This window comes from Chrysochloris asiatica, unplaced genomic scaffold (assembly GCF_000296735.1).
Source record: "Chrysochloris asiatica unplaced genomic scaffold, ChrAsi1.0 scaffold00262, whole genome shotgun sequence".
Taxonomy (NCBI): Eukaryota; Metazoa; Chordata; class Mammalia; order Afrosoricida; family Chrysochloridae; genus Chrysochloris; species Chrysochloris asiatica.
Window position 1 is genome coordinate 1,432,411 of NW_006408780.1, and position 7,591 is coordinate 1,440,001.

The 7,591-nt window shown below is 51.3% G+C and overlaps 1 pseudogene; it reads left to right on the top strand.

The window, feature by feature from the left end:
* Positions 1-1,346: 1,346 nt before the first annotated feature.
* Positions 1,347-2,026, top strand: LOC102826970 (annotated as a pseudogene).
* The last annotated feature ends 5,565 nt before the right edge of the window (positions 2,027-7,591 follow it).

Consider the following 7,591-nt stretch of genomic DNA (forward strand, 5'->3'; position numbering starts at 1 on the left):
ACTATGTTTTTTGTTGTTGAGACAGCACTGCCTTTACTCCAGGCACACCTGGGAGCTATTGCAGGTTCGGTTCCACACCTCCGCAGTGAAGTCACATGACTATATTTGGTTTCCAGATATAGTGCATATGAAAGGTACGTTAACATGCTAACTGAAGTCTATTAGGTGTGCCATAACCCGCTGCCGTCGTTGGTTCCGAGCAGCAGCCAGCGAATGGAGATTTGCCGAGATTGCATCTGTACCGGAGCAGACAGCCTCGTCTTTCTCTTGAGCGGTTGTTGGTTTGAACTGCTGACCTTGTGGTTAACTGCCCAATGCCTAATCTACCAGCGCTTATGAATAAATTTGAAACCTTGTGAGAATGACCCAAATGTGACATGGAACTAGAAAGTGAGCACGTGGTGTTTGAAACATGGGGCAGAGACAGGGTTGCCACTGAGCTTCAGGTTTGCAGAAGTGCAAGCAGGAGCTGTGGAGTTCAGTAAAATGAGGTCTTCTTGTGGAGATCTGTAAGCCTTGATCTTCATGGGCAAGCCGTTCCTGCCACCACCACTGCTGTTTTTCAGAACTGAATTCTTTTTGGCCTTTTGTCTTCTCTAGTGAATGCAGCTTGGCGGCAGGTTCCACCAAAAGCACTGAATTTATAGCTCACTGGGGGAGAGCTGCAGTCTTTGCGCTGTTGAGTCTTCCTATCTGTGGCCAATTTAGTTTCTTTGGAAAAGCCGCGTGCAGTACCTTGTAAGTTCTAAGGAGATACCTTTCCCTTAGCTGTCTACCCCAGAGTTGTTATGTTTAGTCCACTGTTGCTGCTATATTGTGTCCGTCTGTCTCGTTGGGGGGCTTCCTCTTTTTCCTTGACCCTCCACTTTACCAAGCATGATGCCCTTCTCCAGGGACTGATCCCTCTTGACAACATGTCTAACGTATGTGACTTCTGAAGAGCATTATGGCTCTTGTTTGCTCTTCTGGCAGTCCGTGGTACTTTTAACATTTGGCAGCAGCATTGGGCTCAAGTGGACCAGGCAGTACTGTACATAAATTCACTGTGAATCGGTACTGACTTGATGGTACCTGACAACAACAACGAATACCATAATTCATATGCATCAAATTTTACTCTCCAACTCTCACATGCATTTGAAGTAACTAAAAATATGGCTTGGGTCAGGCGTGCCTTAGTCTTCAATGTGACAGCTTTGCCCTTGAAGACTTTAACGATGTCTTGTATGGCAGATTTGCCTATTGCAATACATCGTTTGATTTCTTGACTGCTGCTTCCATGAGTGTTGATTGTGGATCCAAGAACATGGAAGTCTTTGACAACTTCAGTCTTTTCCCTATTTATTATGATGCTATTTATTGGTCCAGTGGTGAGGATTTAAGTCCTCTTAGCTTCCAGCAATCAAAGTTGTACCGTCTGCATATCACAGGTTGTTAATGAGTCTTCCTCCAATCCTGATGCCATGTTCTTCAGATAATCCAGCTTCTCGGATTATTTGCTCAGCATACAGAGTGAATAAGTATGGCGAAAGGATACAACCCTAGTGTACAGCTTTCCTGATGATTGCCCCACAGAGTCCTTCAATATTGCAAATTGAGACTTGACTTTTTTCTTCAGTTCTTTCCGTTTGAGAAATTATGAGAATTATGTTCTTTTCTTTCGGTTTTCAACTCTAGTAGGTCTTTGCACATTTCATTATAAGACGTGACTTTATCTTCTCGAACTGCCCTGCATGTTGTTGTTGAGTGCCATTGAGTCGGTACCGGCTCATAGTGACCTTATGCACAGCAGAACGAAACACTGCCTGATCCTGGGCCAACCTCACTACTGTTGCCACGCTTGAGTCCACTGATGCTGCCACTTGGCCAGTCCATGCCCTGCATGGCCCCAGGCAAATGCCCACCCTGTCCCCAGCCTCTCGGGCCTCAATGTGCTCTCCTGCAGAACCCAAAAACATACTGTCTGCTCCGTAGGGCTTCTCCCCCGAGCCCCATGGTCATCCTCAGACCTCAGCCCCTGGACTAGTGTGTGTCCTGTGATGGGTCTGGCTCTGGTGTCATCTTCCCTCAAACCTTACCTACTTTGCAGTCCTGTGGATCAGCTTATGGACAGCCCTGGGCTCCTGCTTGCCCCTTTGCTTGGACCCTGTCACTCTCGCTGCCCCCATTGTGGGAATAGAGGAGACCTCCTGTTCCTCTTTTCTTGCCTTAGCTCAACAATGGCTTCACTCTGACTTACAAGCCCAGGTCTGACCCTGTGCCCTCCTGGTCTCTGCCTGGTATTTCTAGCCAGGGTGCTGGGACCGACCTGAATGTCTATACCGGGGGGCTGGCTTTAAGGCTCCTCCATCCCCCAGGATTGGCCCTCTGACCTCCCAGCCTAGAGTTTGGGCCCACTCAGCTCAATGGTGTCAGGTGGCCCAGGGCCATCACCGAACGATCAGGTCTGGTGGGTTGCGTCTTCATTTCCCCAGTCTGACCAGCTGCTGTTTGCTGAGAGGATGAGGTGCAGATAGGAGCTCTCAGCCCAGCAAGTGGGCACTCACCGCCACCTAGGCCAAAAGGATAAGAATTCCCCTCCACTCCCCAGCAGTAAGAAAACATGGCTTGACACCGCTTGGCATAGCCCCACCCCATGTTTGGTGTTGGCCCCAACTTGAAACAGTCTAACTGAACCTGAGGGGTGGGGACAGGGCTCAGCCTCAGCACATGCTTCAGGCACCCCAACTCCAAAGTCCAGGTTGGGCTCTCCCCCTTCCCCCCCAGTGTTTGTTTGCTCCTGGCTTAGCAACCAGCCCTGCCCTGGCGCACCCTGCCCCGCCCTGGCCTCTAGTCCAGTTGGGGCCTGATGAAGGAGCGCCACACCTTGCTTCTGGAAGTGTGGGGGGTCTTGTGGGGCGGGCAGGGACTTGACCCTGGTGGACCTGGCCAGAGGGCACCATGCCTTCTTCCTGGCTGCAGGTCGTACATCTTGGAGCCCCTCAAAGCCTCTCTGCCCCACTTCCTCCCTCTGGGTGGGTGGGGGTGAAAAAGGACACTAAGGAGAGCCCCTAACACCCGAGAGCCAAGCATCCTGGGTCTGGCCTGGGCCCAGCTGCCAAATAGGGAGGGGTGGGTTGGCTGCGCAGGGTAGGGCCTTCCTGGCAGGGCCACCTCCACGTATGTGTGCCTGATTGGCAACAGGGGCATTTTCCCAAGAATGGGAGGGAACAGGAAGGCCACACACCTGCCACATTAACTCTAGCGAGCTACCAACAACCTGTGTCTGGCACTGTGTGCTGCTTGTGTGGGTGCTGGGGACCAGAGAGGCGGAGGAGACGGGGTGGACGCTCACCTCTGGAACTTAGAGCCCCAGTCAGAGGAGGTATCTGTTGTTCACGCTCGTGCACCAAAACCAACCAGGCTGTGGGAGACCACAGTGCCTCCCAAGGCTGGTCCCCAGAGAGGCTCTGTGCTCAGTAAGTAAGTTGGACATTATCAGGCGCCATCTAGTCAGTTGTGTCTCGTGGCGGCCTTATGTACAACCGAAGGCAACGCTGCCATCCTTACCGCCGTGACTTTGAGTCCATTGTTCCAACTACTGTGTCAGTCCATTGAATCTATAGTCTCCTTGGGGGTCTTCCTCATTTTCACAGACTCTCTACCCAGCATGACATCCTTCTCCATGTCTCCTGACACGTCCAAAGTATGTGAGAGGAAGTTTTGCTATCCTAACTTCTAAGGAGCATTCTGGCTCTACAGATTGGTTGTTCTTCTGGTAGTCCATGGTACTTTCAATAGTCCTCACCAACCTCATCATTCAAAGGCATCCATGCTTCTCTGGTCTTCCTTATTCACTGCCCAACTTTCGCATGCATATGAGGTGATTGAAAACACCACGGCCTCACCGTAGTCCTCAAAGGAACATCTTTGTTCTTTCACACTTTAAAAGAGGTCTTTTGTAGCAGATTTGCCCAGTGCAGTATTGGGCTGAATAACTTTGGGAGTGTTACATTCCACGTCTCCTCCTCAGAGGACATCACTCCTTGTGACATCCTGCAGTGAGGAAACACGCGTACTGTTTTATCTCTATGTGTTTCCTGTGCTTGATGGTGGAACCTCTTGGCGACCACCTAGGCTGGGTCCGCCTGGGGCAAGGTGGGGGTGCTTACTCTCTTCCCTTCTGGTCTGCCCGAGTCCACTTTCTGGAAGTGGATCCTGAGGACTTACGTAGGCCGATTCAGTGCTTCCCTGTGAGTCACAGCTTGGCATTTTGGGAGGATGCGGAGGGAGTTGGCAGGCTGGGGCATTTCTGACTGCCAGGTCTGTGGGGTGGGAGCTGGTCCTGCTGCTGGCCTAGGGGCAGGCCTGCCTGGACCAGGAGCCCCACAGAAGGGAGTTGGACAGCTGGGAATGGGGTGGCCCCAGCCTGCAAACCCTGCTTCCTCTTCCCCAGGGGGGCTTTCAGTTCCTGTGAAGGTCATGGGAGAGGACATCCCTGCAGCCTGGGCAGAATGAAGATGGGATGTCGAACGGGAGGGCTTTTACATCCCCTTCTCCCGCCCTGTAAGCACTGGACTGCTAACTGCAAGGCCAGCAGTTCAACCCTACCAGCTGCTCCTTGGAAGTCCTATACAGGGTCACTGAGTCGGCACTGACTTGACAACACTTAACAGCAACAACCCTCTCCCCCCAGAAAGATAATCAGTCTAGAAAGTCATTTTCATTATTTTGTATTCAAATATTAGGTCCTGTATAGGCTTGTGGGGTGGAGGATGGGGAAGGTGTGTCCCAGTTCTTTAAGGGACACTGTGTCCACAGCCTGATCCATCGGATGGCAGGTCCTTGCCAACCAGGAGACTGTTGGCATCAGCTGCTGCAGTCTGTGTTCGTAGTTGTCCTGACTGTGTGAAGCCCTCTGGCCTCGGGGCTCTGTACCTAGCCGGCCAGTGTGGCAAATGAACTAGGAGCTTCAAGAGCAGCAGCCTGGCCACTGTTTGAAGGACAGACCAGGCCTGGTGCTTGGCGTCAAGTTGCCTTTCTGGGAAATGACACTCCATTCTGGAGGGGTGTGGTCACATGTCCAGTGTCCAGTTACAGGCAGCAGGTGGCAGGAAAGTCGCTTCCTGATGGGGCAGATGCCGGAGTGGTCAGGTCTGGTCTGGCCTGTCCTGCGGCCCCTGTAGCCACACATCCCAGCAGCCTTGGAGAGGACACCCGGGCACTGGTTCAGGTGAACACCCACAGCAGCCAGCTCCCCACCGGAAGACATGTGGGTATGGAGTTAAGGTTCCTTGTGTCCACAGCTACACTCCACCAGTGCTCAGCCCAGGGAGGGCTCAGTATCTTCCAGCCAGGGACAGGACATGTACTGTCCATAGAGGGAAGAGTGGAGGGGGAAGGAGATTGTATGTCCCCATTGGCCAGACTGAATTCAACAGATACCAATGGGTGTGTTTGGTGTGAGACCCACCTCTAGAGAGCCCCTCAAGGAACTAGGGTCCAACAGTAATACAGATTAGCAAGGTTGTGTGGGCCATTTTCACTTCCAGCTTCACTTCCTTGGACCTACCTGGGCTGCATGATGCTCGCTGCCTGCCCTTGGAGGCCACACTCCACCTGGTTGTCCTGAGTGGTACCCCCTGGGGTAGAGGGTTCCATGTATGAGTCACTTATCTATCGTCATATATTAGATGTTTTGTTTTCTGATTTTAAATGTAACGGTCCCATCTCCATGATCTCTTGGCGTCTGATGGCCCTAAGTGCTGTCTCCTGTGCTGGTCTGGAGGAGAGCACAGGGCTGCCCCAAAGCTCTGGGAAGCATGCCTGGGCTGGACTGTGTGTTGGCGTCCAGGGAAGTGGCAAGGGCATGGCTGTCGCGCCTCTGACCCTTGTCGCCTCCCCCATCAGATGAGTGATGGCTGAGACAAGGCAGACGCCAGCTTACTCTATGGTCCTGCCGTAGCTCAAGTGGACATGCAGGGTGTTAAGGATTGAATTGTGTCCCCCCACCAAAGAAGGTTGTTGCAGCCCTAACACATCTTTGAATGGGATCTTGTTTGGAAATAGGGTCTCTGCAGATGTTCTCAGTCAAGTTAACATGAGGTTCCATTAGAGTTGAAAAAAGCCTGTAGCCATGGGGCCAGTTCTAGATCACAGTGACCTGACAGGACTGAGTGGAACTGTTGTCCCATAGGGTTTCTAAGACTTGTCTTTGTGGCAGCAGACTGCCACATCTCTCCAGTGGAGACAGATGGAGCTGGGATATCATGTGAGGCTCTATACATCTATCAGCCAAGGAGCGCCTGGGCTTCCAGAAGAAACTGGAAGGATGGGCCTACCAACAGGGCTCCCAGCTGAGACAATGGAGTTCTGTTTTTATGAGCCACAAGTTTGTGATGTTTGGTTACAGCTGGAAGGATCTGGCCCCATTGCTTTCTCCCACTGCCCCCATGTGTGTTGTGTCACCCCTGAGCCCCAGCTCCCCAGCAGAGGCTTGTCTGGGTCTCTGCAGGGACCCCTTCTGCTTGGTTTCCAGCCCGTTGCCTGGCCATGGTTATGGGATGGCTTGAGAATTAGGGTAGGGACAGAGGACAAAGCCCAGCATAGTGATGACAAGGAGTGTGAATGCCACTGGCCATAACTTGTCACGTGGGTGGGACAAGTCCCTTCCCTCTCAGCCTTCATGTGTGAAATGGGAACAACTTTAATACTGTCACAAGGTTGTGACATGCCATGTTCACAATTGTTGCTATGTTTGCGCCCATTGTTGGCAGCCACAATTTTCTAAAATAAAAATTTTGTTTTAGAAATCATAGAAACCTTTATTTAAAAAAAAAAAAAATCAAAATGTAAAGCTGTTACTTCTCGACATATCTTTCGTCTAGGTCTATACACTTTTTTTTTTTTAATGTTTTATTGTGAACTATGCAATAGTTTACATGGGAGAACATTAGCTTTACATTCACCCTATCATATATCGTTTCATTGCCATGGTTACAATCCTCTCCATGCATCATCAACCAACCAAAGGGTATACCCTGCAAGCCTGCCTCCCGGTGGTCCGCACACAAACCCCTCTCCCTCTCTGGGTTTAGAGTCCCCAGCTGCTCCATCTCTCCATGTCATCGTCTCTGCCAACCATCTCTGGCATCACTGCTTCTCTGGGTAGGGTCCCGTACTCTACTCTTCTCCCCTGATGGTCCCAGGGACCTCTGCTCCTGGACTGCAAAGTCAACCACCTCCTTTTGTTACAAAACATCCACCTTTACATTTTCAACCCTCACAGTCAGTCCTGATAACAATTATTCACTATTGTACCACAAGAGTCCGATCTTCATCTCCTTTCATCAGTCCCGCCCAGACAGACTGGATACTAACTCAGTGGAGATTCTACCTTCCTCCACGCTCTCTGGATCTAGGCTACCTCTTGAAAGCTTGTAAGCTTGTCACTTCTTGTCTTTGTAGCCCCCCTCCCCCCCACTTTGGGTAGCCGATGTCCAAGTTGCCCATCCCTGTCTACTCTGTGTATGGAGGGGGGTGGGTGGGAATGATACTGCAAAGATTTGTTCCCTCTTTTGAGCTACTGCATCCATAGGTGTAGGTTAAGTTC